The sequence below is a fragment of the Canis aureus genome, chromosome 20 (assembly GCF_053574225.1).
Source record: "Canis aureus isolate CA01 chromosome 20, VMU_Caureus_v.1.0, whole genome shotgun sequence".
In the NCBI taxonomy this organism is placed as follows: Eukaryota; Metazoa; Chordata; class Mammalia; order Carnivora; family Canidae; genus Canis; species Canis aureus.
Genome location: NC_135630.1, coordinates 7,250,313 through 7,271,286, shown reverse-complemented (window position 1 = coordinate 7,271,286; position 20,974 = coordinate 7,250,313).

The following is a 20,974-nucleotide window of genomic DNA, read 5'->3' as shown; positions in this document are numbered from 1 at the left end:
TAGCTTGTTAGGTTTTGCTTGGCTCTTGTGATACCTGAGTTTCACTTTCTGATTTCCTATTATCTTTTGAACAATGGTGAGTATAAGCCTGAAGCCTAGGTTCCACATACAATTTATATGTGATATTAATCTGTTTTTTTTTTCTGTTTACTTTTCTTTATTGAAAGCCATAAACTTCTTGAAAGGAAGCGGTCTTTGATATTTCTACTAAATTCCCCACACACAGCCTGGTGCTTTCCATACAGCAAGCATATGACACATATTTGTTGAGAGTTAGGGAAAGACTCAGTATTTAAGACAAGGGGGGAGAAAACTCTGGCAGGGTAAAGGTTTTAAAGGCTTTTGGGCCCAGCGGACAGACTTGTATTCTGGGAGATAAACCTGATGTCTAATTAATTATTGAGTAAATCTGGGAAGAGTGGCGTAAGTGTGACCTAGAGCCACCTAGTCTCTGGATGAAGTCAGCAGTTCCAGTCTTCAGGTGCTGTGTCTGCAGCAGTGAGTGTGGGTGGGTGTACATGTGGTTTGCACACGCCTGTGTATTATTAACCAGGTGGATTTTCCTTTTCCAATAGACTCAACTTCCCATTTGCACTTATTATGTAGATCTAAACTATAGCAGCATTATTTCACAGTGCGATAACCACTTTTAAGAATTGTTTTTCTTAAAAAAAAAAAGAATTGTTTTTTTTCTTACGGTTTTCTTCTATAATTTCTGGCAAGTGATAGTGGTGTTTCAGGTGTAGTGATGATGTATTTCCATCTCTAATAAATGTACTTATGAATCTAAATTAGATATTTGAACATAAAAATAAAAAATATAAATGATACATGGAAATGCTTAATATTTTAAAGTTGGTGGGAAAATAACTAAATTTTGGAAAATAAGACCTCAAGTATTTCTTGAGAAAATGAAAATGTAATATTTTTATTCTTTAAAATTTCCCCCTAATTCTTAAATATCTTTTATGAAAAACAAGCTACAGCCTATTTTTTTTTCCTCTAATTGTTATTCCATTCCAGGAAGGAGGAAAATCAGCTGCAAAGAATACAATTCCTTATTTGTGCATGTATGTAAAGGACTTTTTATCCTGTGATTTCTATTAGTGCCAGTAAAAAATATTGTTACTTCTAAAGCTGATAGATGGACGGAGAAACAGAGACAGGAAGGTGGAGCAAGATCCAGGTATATCTAATATTATTGACCAGCTTTGCACCTGTAATTTGAACAATTCTTTCCTATAGATCTTGAATTTCCAAGACACTTTGCTCAGTACCGATGACCAAATAAATAAGATATGTCAGAATCTGAACTCAGACTAGAGAGACTGAAATGTTCTTTCACTTGTCAGTCTGAACTACTCAGAAAAAGAAAATAATTTCCTGTTTTGATTGCTCTCTAAATGATGCATGTCAGTCAATTCTTCTTTTCTGTGTTTATTTTTAAATTTTTATTTATTTTTAATTTTTAAAAAGATTTTGTCTATTTGAGAGAGAGAATGAGTGATGAGAAGGGGGAGAGAGAAGTAGACTTCCCACTGAGCGGGGGGCCTGACTCAGGGCTCCATCCAGGACCCGGGATCATGAGCTGAGCTGAAGGCAGACCTCAACTGACGGGGCCACCCAGGTACCCTTATTTCTATGTTTAAATTGAAAGTTTCATCTTTGGTTGATTCACCAAGTAAAATTTGCATTTGGTTTTGGGGCTATCTGATCTCTGGGTATTATTAAATATTTTAGGTGACAAACTCTTTGAATGTTTGCATAGAACCATCTACCAAGAAAGGCAGTGCGGATGAGAGAGAAAGGGTACCCATTCTCTGGTAAAGGGTGGTGGAAGAGAGCAAGTCCTAATTCCACAACCTTCATCTAAATTAGAATGCCTACACAGGGTATCCAGGTTGTTCCTTTCTCAATATATGCCAGAGATAAAGTGATGTTTTTAGAGCACATTCCTTTCTATATGGGTGATTTTATACCCTCTTCATTTAGTTAAGACTCTGAAGACATGACATGTTTTAGAAATTATCATGATAATTATTAAGATAATTAAAATGAATTATTTCCATTATGAAGTTGTATGTACCATTCCTTTCTAAGACCAATTTATCATTCCTAGGCATCCAATTACACTATTAAAAAGGAAGAGAAGCTTCTAGTCAATTAAGCAAACAAGCTCAGTGTGTAGTTTTTTATGGCACCTTTTCTGACTGATTGCAAAATTACAGTGCAAGCAAGTTCAAGCCTAATCAGAATAAATAAAAAATCTTTCCTAGGGAGGTCAGAGAAGAATGCTCATGTCTTCTGGTTAAATAGTTGATTTTTTTAAAAGATTTTATTTATTTATCTATGAGAGACACAGAGAGAGAGGCAGAGACACAGGCAGAGGGAGAGGCAGTCTCCATGCAGGGAGCCCGAGGTGGGACTCGATACCGGGTCTCCAGGATCATGCCCTGGGCTGAAAGCAGATGCTCAACCAGTGAGCCACCCAGGCGTCCCTAAATCCTTTTTTTTTTTTTTTTTTTTTTTAAGATTTGTTTAGCTTAGTATCTTGAATAGATAGGTGTTTTTAATCATCCCCATCATCATTTGTATTATTGATGGCTTATAAATGAGAGATGGCATCAGAATTAGTATGGCTGGGCAAATAGCTGGTTCAAAGCTCAGACAACTGCATATGAAAATGACCTTACCAAGTACAGAACACAAATACTGAACGCTTAACACAAAGCAATTTTGGGAGGTGCTCCCTCTAATCTGAAACAAAACGTCTCAGAGATCCCGGAGTGTGGGAGGAGCACAGGCTGAGGGACAGAGCAGCATAAATCCGTACAAACTTTCACGCGGTTCTGTGCTATTTTGTATATTGTCAAAACACGGTAAATGTCTGGTTCCACAACATGTGAAAATCACCCAGTTTTTATGGCAGTTGGCTCTGCTTGATGGATCTCAATTTCCACATTTCTTTTGGATCCCCTGCAAGTGGCACATACATGTTTGTTTGTCTTGGGCAGGTTTCTGCAACATTTTTGCTGAGTGGGATGACAGGATCCGAAGACGCTGGCCAAGATTTCTTGGCCCGTGACTGTGGCTCTATTTCAGTTCATCTTGGAAGGGCCTATTTCATCAAGATTCACCCTCACAGAAATGTGTTAATTCTCTATCAATCAACACTGAGCAGCAAATTGCTTGTTTGTAGCCGTAGCAACATATTTTTGCCTCTCGGTGAAATGAACAGTAGCCAAGGAGATAAACACTATAATTGTCTGCCAAAAGGATACTCTATACATCCAAGTTGTTTTCCTAAGTATATTGTATAAATGTGTCATCAGTCAAGTTTTACTTTAATAGTTACATAAAATAAGGGTTGTGGCAATATCTTGCTTTGCTATATCCAAAGCTGTATATGATTTTATCTACATTGTCTTAGGATGACAGTTTATTCAGTGTGTAGAAGACTTTTTGGACAGATTATTCACTTATCTTTGTCTCTTTGACACGTTTCTTAAAATAACTATAATAAAAGCATATATATGTCTGGGAACTAACATAAGGAATGGATTTTTTTAAGGAATGGATTTGATAAAATATCTCATTCTAAAATTATTGTAAAATAAAAATTGACGGCCTTTAATATTTGTTCATTTACAGTTTCAAGCAAGAAAAATTAATTCAAATGATGCATATAATATTCTGATATGAGCTAAAACTCAAGTTTAAAGGCATAACACTACTATAGATTCTTCTGTATATGTAAACAAATGTAAACAATTGGTAGAATATGGTAAGGGAGTCAACAATCACCTATTTGGCCCTTACTATTCCGGCTTGCACTGAATTTTTTTTTATAATTATTTTTTTATTGGAGTTCAATTTGCCAGCATATAGCATATCACCCAGTGGTCATCCTGTCAAGTGCCCCCCTCAGTGCCCGTCACCCAGTCACCCCCACCCCCCACCCACCTCCCTTTCCACTACCCCTTGTTCATTTCCCAGAGTTAGGTGTCTCTCATGTTTTGTCTCCCTCACTGATATTTTCACTCATTTTCTCTCCTTTCCCTTTATTCCTTTTGACTAATTCTTATATTCCCCAAATGAATGAGACCATATAATGTTTGTCCTTCTCCAACTGACTTACTTCACTCAGCATCATACCCTCCAGTTCCATCCACGTTGAAGCACATGGTGGGTATTTGTCATTTCTAATGGCTGAGGAATATTCCATTGTATACAGAGACCACAGCTTCTTTATCCATCATCTGTTGATGGACACCGAGGCTCCTTCCACGTTTGGCTATTGTGGACATTGCTGCTGTGAACATCAGGGTGCAGGTGTCCCGGCGTTTCATTGCATCTGTATCTTTGGGGTAAATCCCCAGCAGTGCAATTGCTGGGTCATAGGGCAGATCTATTTTTAACCCTTTGAGGAGCCTCCACACAGTTTTCCCGAGTGGCTGCACCAGTTCACATTCCAACCAACAGTGCAAGAGGGCTCCCCTTTCTCCACATCCTCTCCAACATTTGTTGTGTCCTGCCTTGTTAATGTTCACCATTCTCGCTGGTGTGAAGTGGGATCTCATTGTGGTTTTGATTTGTATTTCCCTGATGGCCAGTGATGCGGAGCATTGTCTCATGTGCTTATTGGCCATGTCTATGCCTATGTCCTCTGTGAGATTTCTGTTCGTGTCTTTTGCCCATTTTATGATTGGGTTTTTTTGCTGTTGAGTTTAATAAGTTCTTTATAGATATTGGAAACTAGCCCTTTATCTGATAAAGCAGTCCATGTGATGGATCATATCAACAAGAGAAAAAACAAGAACCAGATGATCCTCTCAATAGATGCAGAGAAAGCATTTGACAAAATGCAACATCCATTCCTGATCAAAACTCTTCAGAGTGTAGGGATTGAGGGAACATTCCTCAGCATCTTAAAAACCATCTACGAAAAGCCCACAGCAAATATCATTCTCAATGGGGTAACACTGGGAGCCTTTCCCCTAAGATCAGGAACATGATAGGGATGTCCACTCTCACCACTGCTATTCAACATAGTCCTAGAAGTTCGAGCCTCAGCAATCAGGCAACAAAAAGAAATAAAAGGCATTCAAATTGGCAAAGAAGAAGTCAAACTCTCTCTCTTACATGGTACTGTACACAGAAAACTCAAAAGACCCCACCCCAAGATAGCTAGAACTCATACAGCAATTTGGCAGCGTGGCAGGATACAAAATCAATGCCCAGAAATCAGTGGCATTTCTATACACTAACAATGAGACCGAAGAAAGAGAAATTAAGGAGTCAATCCCATTGACAATTGCACCCCAAAGCCTAAGATACTCCAAAACCTAACCAAAGAGGTAAAGGATCTATACCCTAAAAACTACAGAACACTTCTGAAAGAAATTGAGGAAGACACAAAGAGATGGAAAAATATTCCATGCTCATGGATTGGAAGAACAAATATTGTGAAAATGTCAATGCTCCCCAGGGCAATTCACACATCCAATGCAATCCCTATCAAAATACCATGAACTTTCTTCAGAGAGTTGGAACAAATCATCTTAAGATCTGTGTGGAATCTGAAAAGACCCCGAATAGCCAGGGAAATATTAAAAAAGAAAACCATAGCTGGGGGCATCACAATGCCGGATTTCAGGTTGTACTACAAAGCTGTGGTCATCAAGACAGTGTGGTACTGGCACAAGAACAGACACGTAGATCAATGGAACAGAATAAAGAATCTAGAAGTGGACCCTCAACTCTGTGGTCGAATATTAATTAATATTTGACAAAGCAGGAAACACTATCCATTGGAAAAAAGACAGTCTCTTCCATAAATGGTTCTGGAAACATTGGACAGCCATGTGCAGAAGAGTGAAACTGGACATTCTCTTACACCAGACACAAAGATAAACTCAAAATGGGTGAAAGATCAAAATATGATACAAGATTACATCAAAATCCTAGAGGAGAACACAGGCAACACCCTTTTTGAACTTGGCCACAGCAACTCCTTGCAAGATCCATCCATGAAGGCGAGGGAAACAAAAGCAAAAATGAATTATTGGGGCTTACTCAAGATAAAAAGCTTCCTCACAACAAAAGAAACAGTCAACAAAACTAAAAGACAACCTACAGAATGGGAGAAGATATTTGCGAATTCTTTTTTTTTTTTTTAAGTAGTAATTCTCTAGCTAGAAGGACCCTGCAAAATCATCTGCTATAAAACAGATCCAGATGGACTCAGCAAATTACTCAAGGTCACCCAGCTTGGCAGGTATAGATTCAAAAGCAAAACCCTGAGTCTAGTTAGTTGGGTCCGTGGGCTATTGACTTAGTCAATCCCAGATCTGATTTCTGATTTTGACAAATGACCTAGAATTACTTCAGTTCCTCAGTCATAAAAATGGGTTCAATGATCTATCGTACAGGGCCCGTGCAGATTGACCTAATACTAATGAGGCAGCGTGCAGTAAGTGCCCAGGTATTGCCTAGAACACTCAGCAAGCATGACTCCCTTTTTCTCCGAGGCTCTTTGCAGGATAACAGTGAGAAGCAAATGTTCATTTCACCTATTCTTTCAACTTCCCACTGGTTAATCCTTTATACGATAGGATGTCTATCTATATTTATAGGTTTCTGTAAGCGCCAGGACTTTAAGAATTTGTTCTTTACCAAGGAATGTAAGTCATGCTTTTACCATTCTTGTTGACTTGGATTTATCTATTCCAAACTCTGAAATACAACCTCACAGTGATTTTCAGGAGCTTGTGAGCTTAGTTTTGGATTTGGCACTGAAGTTTAAATGATCTGAGGTGATGACAGATCTAGTTTTAAAGTCCTGACTGGTGTTATTCACTTTTCAGCTGTGTTCAGGAAACACTGAGCTGAAATAAGCTAAATAAATTTTTTCTAAATGCCATGGTTGGGGTTTTTGTCATTTAGTTAAATAGAGATTTTTCAGATTAGTAAAAAGTGAATATTTGTTATTGCAAACAACTGGTTGAAGAGGCATAGGATGTAGCTAGGTCCTGCTAGATAGAAGTGGCTTGGTAGCCAGGAAAAGGAAAGCTTTATTAAATAATAGGCAAACTTTAGGAGTACTGCCTGTGTGCAAGGTTGTGACCTTGCTAGAGAGAATCCTCTTCAGAGGATTAAGTTACATGACTAAAGTCCTATAAGGCTAAGCTAAGGTTAAAAAAAAAAATTGACATCTGACTATCAAACCAGTGCTCATGTCTTTGCCAGTTGTTTCCAAATCAACCCTTTCTGTGGCTCCGTTTCCTACAAAATAAGTTCATAATTCAACCTGAATATGCTCCATTCAGAAATAAAAAGTCATGGTATATTTAGAATGAAAATGTCAATATTGATTTTTTTTATTATTCTTGGTTTATGAGTTTGTGAGCTATAAGTTTATTGCTCTTGTTCTAAAAAAAAAGTCAGGTTTTCACATAAATTCGAGTCTATTTGCTTATACGTTAGCATGATAAAGCAGTTAGAATGTGGCTTCCTTGGGAAGGGCTGAAGAGATTCCAGGCATTTATGGATTGGGCTATAAATGTTCACCTCTTAGACAAGGAAGTGTGATAATGTAAACATGTTTTTCAAAAAAAATTAATATATTCAGCTCTGAATTTGCTGGGACCATGGCAGCGAAGTCCCATACTTGGTAGGTAACTTAGGGTGATAGAAATTCATCATCCCAGAGTTCTGGAGGCAACATGTTGGAAATCAACATGGTAACAGGGTTGCTTCCTTCAAGGACTGTGACAGAGGATCTCTTCCCTGGCTTCCGGTAGTTTGCTGGCCATCTTCCACTTTCCTTGGCTTCTGCCGACATAATTCCAGGCTCTGCCTTTATCTTCACATGGTAACTTCCCTGTGTCTTCACATAGTTTTCTTCTGCACATGTCAGTGCCCCTCCCTTCACAACCCTGTCCCAGAGTTCAGTCACATTTTGGGGGAAGACTGAGAGTGAGGGGTTTAACATAGAGGTTTTTTTTTTTTTTTTTTTTCCAGGGGACACGATTCAACCCAGAATTTAGATCAAAACAAATAGCATGCTTCTTTGCGTAATTAAACCTGCAAGATCCTGGATGATTCCTTTGAGTGAAAGAGGACCAAAAAAAAAAAAAAAAAAGAGTAAGAAAGAGAAAGTGAGTAAAGGAAGAGAAAGGAAGCAAGGAAGAGCAAGGAGGTATAGAAGCGAAAGGGAGGGCAGAGGAGGGAGAGGGGACCAGAAGGTCACTTGATCCAATGAACATTCTCATTCGTAGGCGGGTTCAAATCCACCCCCCCTCCCCCCCTTCTCTCTGCAGGTCTGGTCCAAGCTTGACCAGAGAGCTCTGATCTACTGAACTATCTTCCCAGTTATAGCTAGTTTATGAGTTTGATAATTACTCACATCTTATGTCCACTCAGTAAAGAAAAATGTGTCTTTAGAGTCTTTTTAAAATTAGATTGCTTCTGCTGGTAAAAGCCTACAGGAGTTTTAAATTCAGACCATTTGTTTCCTAGTAAAGAGAACTGGTTTTTTTGTTGTTGTTGTTTTCCTTTGTAGAACCCGTAGCAGGAGTCACCATGTGCCCACTCCAGATGTGAATTAGCTCAGTAGGACATTATAAGGCATATGATCGCCCAGTGCTGGGATGCTGTTGTTTCCACTACCTCAGAAAGTAGAGATTAAAAATTCCCTGTTCATTCATCCAGGAAGTACATCTTTCTGCCAAAGCCAAATGAATTTTAGCACGACTTTGTGTAGTTCATATTTTAAAGCATCAAGGTCATGCCATCTCCAGAAAACCTGATCTATCCACATAGTTTAGGGTGATGATGCTGAAGGACAGGTTTATTAGGGCTCATTATGAAACAATGTATGTGAATGAGAACAGTAGAGCTTAATCATGTTTTATATTCTGTTAAGATTACTGTAAAGCATCTTGCATGGGATTTTGTTTATTAAGGTATTTTTTTTTCAAAAAGGTTTTATTTATTTATTCATGAGAGACAGAGAGAGAGAGACAGAGTGAGGCAGAGTGAGAAGCAGGTTCCCTGCAGGGAGCCCAATGCAGGACTCGATCCCAGTACCCCAGGGTCATGACCTGAGCTGAAGGCAGACACTCACTACTGAGCCACCCAGGGGTCCCTTAAGGTGTCTTTTTTTTTTTTGTCCATGTATCATCTCAGTTGGTTCTTACTGCATATCTGAACAAACACATTTAGAGTTATAAGCGGTGGAGCCAAGATAAAAGCTCATGTCTCTACTTTCTCATCTGTTTCTTTCCCCATTTACCTCATTGACTCAGCAGACTATGGCAGATTTCCTGTTTTACTCCTGAACGCTCAGTAGTTGCTTTGAATACAATTTACATAAAAACCATATGAGAGAAAGTAATTAAAGTCACGAAATGTGAGAAAGGGGGATATGCCTATGATGAGGGGAAGAGGAAACTATGAAGTGATTCTGAAGTAGAAGGGCTATCTAAGCATATTTCCATGGAGGGCTGAAAGGCATGTGTTCCAGGAAGAACCCTCTGGAGTGGAAGATTTGAAACTGAAATCTGTTCCCAGTCACAAGCCTTCTTCCATTCTTATCAACCTCTTCCTATTTTATTTGCTCTAATGTTTGTCATTACAGTATTTCCATGGTGATGAACTATGATATTATAAACACTAACCAAATCGGTCTGGATGAAGAAGAAGAGCAGAGAACAAAGGACTTCCTGTTTACACAAAGATAATCTGTTCATCACTAGTTCTGAGGCAGTTTAAAGAAAAATGAAAGAACACTCTAGAAAGAAGTTTGACGATTGCACCTGATTTGAACAAGAGGAAATTCTGATCATCTGACTCAGCCAAGGTCTTAGATGCAGTGACAGAATAGTCAGGTCTCAAATTCAGGAAATTTAACAACCAGTTCTCGACACACTAAACATGATCTTCTTAATTCATTTGCATAGTTTGAGCGATAATAAATTCAGTGTTATTTTTAAATGGCTAAGAAATAGAAAAATGTGTTGAAGATGTCCCAAGCCAAAATTAAAAAGAAAAGAAAAGAAAAGAAAAAGTGAATCATCAATAACAATTAGAAAACATCCCCAAAGTCTCTGTCTTTTTTTAAAGGCTAACACGCAGTTACTGCTTCCTCAGGTGGAGCAAACATAGTTGAGGCACTAGCTTGTTTGTTTGCAGTGCAGCTATCTGTCTATGTTTGGAAATCTTTCAGAAGATTAATGTATTTCTTGTTGTCCCGAACAGATTGTCACGTGTAAAAAACAATCAAATGTTATTAAGTTCCATGTCAGATGATGTATACCACTAATTTCTTATTTTCTCTTTGAAGAGTGGAATGGTTCTGGATGAATCAAGCCTATTGCTATGAAAGGAGAGGGAGAGTCAATCATATGTGCTACTGAATTTCCAAAATGATCTAGAACCCCAAAGTTCATCAGTGCATCCATTCATACGTCTATTCACATATGCATTCACTTGACAGATATTTACTCTGTGCCTCCCATATGCCAGGCCCTGGGCTGGCATTGAGTCCTCAAATATTATAAAAGCCAACAAGAGATCATAATGATGATCTGATGGGTAAAAAAAAAAAATAATGATGATAATCTGTTTAGTTTTTCAAAGACATTTGATGCAAATTGCCTACATTCCACAATCATAACCTCACTTACATACTAACACTTGGGCATATTTGGCCACACTGGAGGATGTGAACTAGACTATGAACCCATTTAGGAATAATAAGTGCTCAACAACCCTTACGTAGAAGATAAACAATACCTAGTGGTTCTAAGAATCTAGGATTTCATAGAAAAGGAAAGGAAACAAAAGATGAAAGGACCAGTAGAGGGTTGCCAGCCATTTATGTTGTCAAGGAAGAATATTAAAGACATCCCCAGACAAAATTACAATTTGCTATCACTTATATTCCTTCCAAAGCAGCGTATGAAAACACTCTCCACTCCAACAAAGGAAGGGCTAGTTCTCAGGATAAAGTTAGACCTTTCAATTGGTTGTATTTAAGCTGAATGAAAAACTCGTCCTATTGTCTTTTTTTCTTCTGAATTTCCTTCACGAATACTTGTGCTATTTCACTTTGTAAACATTCCTCGGGCAGTGACGCCGGGCTACAAACCACAGTTTGGGAAACACTGGTGGGAAATGCAAGAGCTGCAGCCCTGTGATCAGTCAGGAGACCCTTGAACGAATCTAGTCTCCGGCACTTATTAATGTGAGAGCTTAGTCAACTTGGTTTTATGTTGTTCAGCTGAAAGGCGGGAATTCCAATAGAATTTGTAAGGATTAAATTATATATAACCCATATAATAAAACCCTACACAGGGCCTTACAGAGATGCGAAACTAACAGCTATTGTGGCAACATACCTAGAGTAGTTTAGGAGATGCAACTGCCTACATTTTGGATTTTATGCCCCTACCCTATCCATCAGAAACTGAAGAATCTGAGAGTTTGCCTAACTTCCAAGCTGACTAATTAGTCTGATGCTCCTTCATGGATCCTGGCAGAAGGTAGGAGACTCTTGGATCAGGGAAAGAGGACAGAGCAAGAGCGGCAGCCAGAGTATCGGTGTTTGTGGCTGTTTCCGGGCACCAGTGTCTGCAGGGTGATGTTATGAGGGCCAGGTGACTCTTGGAAAACCTCATGATCCTCCGAAGCCCGTTGTCTACCTTCGTATTGGACATTCTCTGAGTCTGGACAAATGCATAATGACATGTATCCATCACTAGAGTATTCCACAGAGTAACACTCTCTACTTTCAGAATCTGTCCTCAGTTGATTATAGCTCTTCTCCACTGTACGGTTGAAGTCTTCCTCTCTTAACTGAATATTCCCCATAAACATTTAACATTCTTTTTTTTTTTTTTGACATTTAACATTCTTGAATAATTTCTTCCTAAAAAGGAAAAAAAAATCATGTGAGTATCCAATTTTCCAAACACCATTTACTCAGTATTGTGCTGAGTATTCTTGGCTCCCTCATCACATATTAGTTGATTGAATATCATGGGTTTATTTCCAGGTTCTTGATTATGTTCCGTTAGTTTTTGTATCAGTTTTTATGCCAATATCATGCTGTTTCAATTACTATAGTTTTGTAATATAGTTTGGAATTAGGAAGTATGATGACCCCAGCTTTGTTTCTTTTCAGGATTGCTTTGGCTATTTGGGGTTTTCTGTGGTTCCATACAAAATTTGGAATTATTTGTTCTATTCCTGTGAAAATGCTATTGGAATTTTAATAGGGATTGCATTGAATCTGTAGATGGATTTGGGTAGTATGGACATTTTTAACAATGTTAATTATTTCAATTCATGAATATGGGGTATCTTTCCATTTATTTGTGTCTTCTTCATATTTCTTTGTGAGTGTCTCAGTTTTCAAACTACAGATCTTTTACATTCTTGGTTAAATTTATTCCTAAATACTTAATTGTTTATGATGATATTGTACGGGGTTTTCTTTTTTTTTTTGTAGTTCATTGTTAGTATATAGAAACACAACTAATTTTTGTATGTTGATTTTGTCTCTTGCAAATTTATTGAATTCATTTATTAGTTCTAAGGCTCTTCAGTGGAGTCTTTAGGATTTTCTATATATAAGATCATGTCATATGTAAGCAAAGACAAATATATTTTTTCCTTTCAGATTTGGATGCCTTCTAATTTTTGCCTAATTGCTTTGATTAGGATGTCCAGTACTCTGTTGAATAGGAGTGGCAAGAGTAAACACCTTTGTCTTGTTCCTGCTCTTGGAAGAACATTATAGAGGTTCCTCAAAAAATCAAAAATAGAACTATCATTTAATCCAGCAATCCCACTCTTGGTACATATCCAAAGGAAAAGAAATCACTATCTTGAAAAGATATCTGAGCCCCTGTGTTCATTGCAGCATTATTCACAAAAGTCATGACATGGAAACAACCTAATCATCTGTCAACAGATGAATGGATAAAGACAATAGATAGAAAATGGATAAAGTAGGGGCAGCTGGACGGTTCAGTCTGTTAAGAGTCCACATTCGACTCAGGTCATGATCCCAGGGTCCTGGGATAGAACCCTGTGTCAGGCTCCCTGTTCAGCAGGAAGCCTGCTTCTCCCTCTCCCTCTGCTGCTCCCCCTGCTGTGCTTGTTTGCTCTCTCTCTGTCAAATAAATAAATAAAATCTTAAAAAAATAAGAAAGAAAATGTACATATATAAATAATGGGATATAATTTAGTCATAAAAAAGAAGGAAATACTGCCATTTGTGGCAGCATGAATGAAACTTGGAGGCATTGTACTAAGTGAAATAAATACGGCAGAGAAAGTCATATACTATATGATCTCACTTATATATGGAATATGAAAAAGCCAAATTCATAGAAATCGAGAGTAGATGGTGGTTATCAAGACTAGGGTGTGGAAGAAATGGGGAGAACTTGGTAATCATTGCACAATATGTACAATTAAATCATCACATTGCACACTTTTAACTGACACCAAATTATAGGTTATTGTATTTCCTTAAAGTTGAGGGAAGAAAGGAAAAAGCAAATTAACCAACCTCTCTCTGCTTCTTATCTCCCTCTACTCACTATTGAACTCTCCTCTCCAAACCAATTTCTTAAGGGGTTTTATGCTTGGTTCCCCCATTTACTCACAATCCATTCACTGATTTCTATAATGCAATATAAATACAGAAAGTGCACACAAATGATATATGTACAATTTAATAAGTAACTGTGTAACCTCCACTCAGGTCTAGAGACAGAACAATATTGATACCCATGACCCAGTGATTCCAGTCCTAGATACATAACCTAGAGTATAGAAACCAGGAAACACGTGCAAGGATGTTTATAGCAATATTATTCAGTCTTATGGAAGTGAAATAACCATTTGCAGAATGAGTATATCTATTATACTCCCTCATAATCCTTTCCAGAAAAACTCACTCCTTTTATAGATATCCATTTTCCTTGCTTACATGACAATAATCTTGTTATTATTCCCTAAACTTAACCAATATATTTGAATCTTTCCTGTTTTGAATTTTATGAAAATAGTCATTATGTGTATTCTTTGTGTCTGCTTCTTTCACTCAACATGTTTGTGATATTTATTTATATTCTTGGGTATACCTGAAGTTTACTGCTGTCGTTTATTTCTTTTTATTCTGTATAGTATTTTATTATATGTCGTCTACAATTTACTTACCTATTCTTTTATAGATGATTGTTTCCATTTCTGTAATATTAAACAATATTGCTATAAACACTCTTATAAATGGGTTCTACTGTATGTACTTTGGTTATATGTCTAGAAGCAGATTTGATGTATTACAGAGTCTATGCATCTTTAATGATAATAGATCATGTCAACTCTTTCCCAAAGTGGTGGTTTCACTCTTCACGCCTACCAGCAGAGTAGTAAGGTTTCTGTTTTACCACATTTCATTTTATTAAAGAATAAACCCAATAATATTTACTGTGTGCCAGGCTATTTGGTAAGCACATCGATTTAAATTTTATAATATAATTAGGATTGGGTAGTATTGCTATTTATACTTTCCAGATAATGAAATAAAGGCATAGAGAGGAGGAATGATAGAGAGGAGGAATGACTGGCCCCTATTCACACATTTGAACGTGGTGGAGAGTTCAGTTTAAGAGTTTAGATCACTCTGCTATGGTGCCTCTCCTTCACTCTCACATCTATTTTCATACTCTTTGTGCTAGTTTTGTAGGTTGGTTATAGTATTTTTAATAGTGGTTTTATTTTATTTTTTTATTTTAAAGATTTTATTTATTTATTCATGAGAGACGCACAGAGAGAGGTAGAGACACAGGCAGAGGGAAAAGCAGGCTCCATGCAGGGAGCCCGATGTGGGACTCGATCCCAGGACCCTGGGGTCACAGCCTGAGCCAAAGGCAGACATCCAACCACTAAGCTATCCAGGTGTTGTCCCTTTAATAGTGATTTTAATTTTTCATTTACCTCAGTATAAATGATATTGTACAGCTTTTCATATATTTTTTAAGATTTTTTTTTGAGAGAGAGAAAGAGAGCACATGAGTGGGTAGGAGGGGGAGAGAGAGAGGGAGAAGCAGACTTTCTGCTGAACAAGGAGAGCCCACAACATGGGGCTCAATCCCAGGACCCCTGAGATCTTGACCTGAGCTGAAATCAAGAGTCCCCTAGGGCATCCCACTACCCATATTATTCTATGTATATTTTGTTTCTGTTGAGATCTGTGATACATTACAAATTTATATTTGTAAATGGTATTATTAATTCTTAATTTTATATGTCAACTTGGCTAGGCTATGGTGCCTGGGTGTTTGGTCAAATAGTTTAGATGTTGCTGTCAGGGTTTTGTGTAGGTATGATTAACATTTATAGTCTGTTGACTTTAAGTAAAGGATACTACCTTCAATAGTGTGGATTGGCCTCATTCAAACAGTTGAAGACCTTACAAGCAAAAACCGAAGTTTCCCAGAGAAAAGGACATTCTGCCTCAAGCTGTCACATAAAAATCCTGCCTGAGTTTCCAGTCTCTGGCATATCCTGTGGGAACAGATTCAAGACTGTAGCTTCAACTCTTATGTGAGTTTCTAGCCTTCTGACCTGACACACAGATTTCAAATTTGCCAGGCCCACAATCACATGAGTCAATTCCTTAAAATAAGTGTCTGTTTGTGTATGTCTATACATATACATATACCCTGTTTTATTGTACTCTATATAATCCCTTGTTTTTTGTTTGCCTGGAGAATCCTGGCTGATGCAGATTTTGGTACTGAGAAAGGCTCAAGAGGAACAGAATCTTAGTTTTCTGAGTTTGTTCTGGGGTTTCTGGGATTGATTGTCTAATACAATAATACAATTAGATTTAAAGATGCTAATGACGCTATTATGAAGGCACTAACAATCTATGGTATGATGTGACGATAGAGATGTGAGAAATATTGCTGTCAAATTGGCTGGTTGCTCCTAATTGTACTCAACAAAGTGGAGAAAGTAAAAGATGAGTTCAAGTGCTAAGTAAATGACTAAAAGTTTCTGCATCTGTCTTATATCCTGTATCTGCAGAGATGGAATTTCTGAAGACTAAACCCGGTTTAGTGAGTGGCTGAATTACAACATAAATTGAATTCCCAAGCTCACAAGATGTTTGCTGTTAAAGTAAGTATATTGATTGTGAAGCATGGGATCCTGAGAATTGGAATGGAAGCATGTGGGCAGATCCTGATGAAGGTGGGGACATGGTATTGAGGGCCTAAATTCTGATGCATCTTCTTTGCCAATGGAAGCAGCTGCTCTATCTCCATTTGAGGAGGTTAACTGTATTTCACCTGAGGAACTTATAATGAGCTCCCCTAGAGTAGTTGCCTCACAAGACGCTATTGATTCTCTTCAGGACTTCTCCTCCCCTGCCACCTGTCTTTGCTTCTAGCCCCATCAGTAGACTCAAGTCTTGCAGTTCCCAAAAGGTAAGGCCCACAATCAGACATGTAAGGAGATGTATTATACTCCAAAAACGACTTGATTTTTCTGGTTTGTATACATGGAAATCTGAAAATACGTGTAAGAATGGATATTAAGGGCTTGGAAATTGGAGGAAGGAGTGTAAAGTCAAATCAGGTACAATTTATTGGAATGGGTCCACTAAGCAGATACTCTGGATTCAGTGTTGTAATTTGAGGAGTTAGAAGGGCCTCTAACACTTTGTTAGATTGGTTGGTTAAAGCATGGGTTGAAGCATGAAAAATGGCCTATTAAATAAGTTGAAATGACAGAAGTGCATTAGTATGCTTTATAGTATGGTATCTAAAGTCTTAGGGAATTGGAATGTTAGAGTAGATTTATCATGTAAGACTTGCTCACCCACCCCAGAAGTTCGCAACTTGTAAGACTGTGAAAAATAAATTTTGAGAAGGGCCCTATACCCTTGAAGAACACTGTGGTCAGTCTTCTCTGGGTCAGGGATTACAAGGGGAACTGCTGACACTGAACTGGCGTTCTTAAATGCAATGGATATAATTAGATCCTGTAGTGGCAAGAGCCAAGTGGTGGCACTTAATGACTAAAGACAAGGTGGGCATGGTTACCATAATGGACAGCAGAGTCAAAGCAATAATTAGAACAGTCTGATTCACAGATCTGTGGCATTAGCTAATTGATCATGGTGTTCCTACAAGTGAAATAAATGGTCAATCTACTAATTTTTTTTTCTTGATCTAGGTCAATTGAACATATCTCTAATTTGAACATCAAAACAGAGTAATGTTCTCTCAATAAATTTCCATATTTGAGCCAGTTTATAGGCTCACAATCTCTCAAAATAAAGGGGTAGCTGGGTTTTCTTAAGCAAGAATCCTACTAACCTGCCAAAAATTTATATTATTGGTCTTTTTTCTAGCCTTCCCCAAGGGATTCATGGCCTTACCAAGGTAAAATGAGGGAAAGGAAATAATCTGATTTTTTAGGGATTACTGGATCATGGCTTTAAAATGGTACTAATTTCCGGGGATCCCAAAGTGTCACTGTGTCCACCAGTCAGAGTAGGGACTTATGAATGTAGGATAATAAGTGGAGTTTTTGCTCAGGATTGCTCCACCATGGGTCAAGTATATTCCAAATCCATCCTGCCAAAGTAGTTATTTCTCCAGTATCAGAATGTCTGTACTTAGCAACTGATAGAATCTTCATATTGGTTCCCTAGAGTGAGTACTATTATGGTAGGAAAGGCTAAGTGTAAGCCACTAGACCTACTTCTACATAGTAAAATAGTAGCCCCAAAGCACTATTCCTGGAGAGATTGCAGATAATTAGGACTTGAAGGATCAAGGGCTGGTGATGCCCACCACATCATCCTCAGTTTACTTAGTTGGCCTTGCACAAAACAGATGGATTTTAGAGAATAACCATGGATCATTGTAAATGTAACCAGGTGGTGACTCCAATGGTAGCTGCTCTTTCAGATTATATAGCTTGAACAAATTAACCCCCCCCCCCCCCCGGTACCTAACATGCAACTATTGACTTAGCAAATAGGTTTTCTCTACTCATTTTAGTAAAGATGATCAGAGGCAGTTTGCTTTCAGTTGGCAAGGCCAGCAATACACCTTCACTGTTATACCTTGATATATAAGCTCAAAAGCTCTATAATTTAATCTGCAGGGAACCTGATCCACCTTTCGTTTCTATAAGATATCACACAAGTCCACTACATTGATGACACTATACTTATTGGATCAAGTGAGCAAAAAGTAGTGACTCCTGTGACATATTGGTAAGATATTTTCATTTTTGGGGGTAGGAACCAAGAAAATTCAGAGAGCTACCTCGGTGAAATTTCTAGGGGTCCAGAAGTTTGGGGCATGTCAAGATATCCCTTCTTGGTAAAATTAGGATGAAGGATGAGTTGTTACAGGCTGCCCTCCTACAATTAAAAAAAAAAAAAAAGAAGGACAATGCTTAGGGGTTTTCTTGGTTGTTGGAAGCAATATAGTCCTCATTTGGGTGTGCCACTCACACCCTTTTACCAAGTGAAAAGAAGAAGAGAAGATTCTGCAACAAGTCAGCTGATATGCAAGCTGCTCTGTCTCTTAGATCATATGATTCAGCAGACCTTATGGTCCTTGAAGTAATATTGGCTGGCAGAAATGTTTGGAGCTTTTGGCAGGATTCTATAGTGAACCACAGCACAAATACTTAAGAATTTGGAGCAAAGGCCTGCCATCCTCTTTGGATAGTCGCTCTTCTTTTGAGGAAAAGCTTTAGGCTTGCTACTGGGCTTACTAGCTGAGTATCTAACTGTAGGACCTTAGCTACCTATCAGTACCAGTGATATCTGACCCACCAAGCCGTACATTTGGTTATGTACAGCGGTAATTCATCCAATGGAAGTGCTACATATGAGACTGAGTTTGAGCAGGATCTGAAGCCACAAAGAAGTCGCATAAGAAAGTGGCCCAAATGCCTCTGGTGCCTATTCCAGCTACATTACTTTCTCTCACCCTGTCTATATCTGTGCCTCATAGGAAGCTTCCTCAGTTGACTTCGGCCTGGTTTACAGATGATTCTGTGCAATATGTGGACACCACCCAGAATTGAATAGCTGCAGTATCATAGCCCCTTCTTGGGACATCTATGAAGGACAGTGGTGAAGGGAAATCTTCACAGTGAGCAAAACTTCAAGTGGGTGTATCTGGTTGTTCATTTTTGTCTGAAAGGTGAAAGGGCCAGAAGTGTGACCATATATACATTCATGGGCTGTAGTGAGTTGTTTGACTGGATAGTCAGGAAGTTGGAAGGAATATGATTGGAAAACTGATGACAGGGAGATCTAGGGCAGAGGTATGCGGATAGACCTCTTCAAGTGGGTGAAAACCATGCAAACATTTATATCCTGTGTGAAGGGTCACCACAGCATGACCTAGTAGAGGAGGATTTTCATGAGTAAGTAAATAGGAAGACCTGTTTTATGGATACCAGTCAGCCTCTATCTTCAGCCACCCCATTATTCCTTCAAATATTGCTTCTACTCCATATTCTCCTTTCAGGAACTATGTGAAGATGAATGTAAGACTTTCTAAATCTCTCTTTTTTTGTCTACTAAACAGCTCTGTTTTTGCCATCTATTGGATATCTTCATTCTAAATTATGAATCATTTCTATTAACTTTACCATCTAGTTCACTGATAATTCTCTTTTCTGTTTTGCATAATCCGCTACCATACTTACCCACTGAGTCTTACACTTCAGTTTGTTTTTCAGTTCTTAAAGTTCTCTTGGTTCTTTTCCAAATCTTCCACATCACTTCTTTTATTCTCCTATTTCATGCATATAGCTTCAAATTTCTCTTTTGTTTCTCTCATGCACAGCGAACATCCATTTTTTATAAGCCACCTGATAATGGCAGTATTTGCAGTCCTCTGCCTGTTATTTCTGTTGTTTATTGCTTATGGCAACTTATTTACTTTTATGGTTAGTTATCTTTAATTGCACACTGCACATTGTCCTTGAAAACAGTATTTATGGAAATTCCCTGAGGCTTAGCATATATATGTTTTCCTTTAGAAGTGATTTACATTTGTCCCTTTCAGGTGTTTAGGTGCACTGTGAGCTCAATACGACTTCAAATTTATTGCTTATGGTTCCTTTGAACACTTTGATGATAAAAAAATAGATTGCAGCTTCAGATACACCAGCCATGATTCCAATGCCTCACCTCAGGACAGTTTTCTTACCAAACTTTCTTCCTAATCTTCCAGTACATTTTTTGGAAGTTCTGGGATTTATGGCAGTGGAAGTAGGCTCAGGCCTCCTTACCCCAAAGGTGTAGCCCCTCGGAGCTCTACCTTGGAGCCCTACCTTAGCATCAAGGTACAGTCCTTTGGGGTGCTGACTTTAAGGTGGGCAGTCTCCAGTCCAGTTTTCTAGTTCATTTTGTCCTGAATGGATAAAAGGTTTCTTGGCCAAAGTAGCCCTTGAGTATCCTGCTTACATGGTTTTCTGGGTTCTTCTTTTCTCATATGTTTGAGCTGATAATTCTTTACTATATGGTAAGCTTTCCAATATTAGGACACTATTTTATCCGGTATTTTTTGTTTGTTTTGTTTTTAGGGTGCTGTGTGTGTGTGTACAGTCTAGCTGCCATGACTAAACAATGGAAATCTAGAGTCTTCTTTTAAGCATGGTAAATTTGGGTTTAGGAAAAGATGAAATGTTTCATGTAGGTTTGCAATCATAGGCTTCTAAGCTATCATTCTACACTGTAAATTGACGATGCACTTATTTTCCCTTAAGATGACTTTTTAGGGGGCATTTTAAAATTATAACTATAGTGAAAAGGAAGAGAGTCTGAAAAATCTAAGGTAAGATTATAATCAAAATAAGATCAATCTTTTTCAATATGTTCTAGTCTGGCATGGAATTCATAAATAAGTGC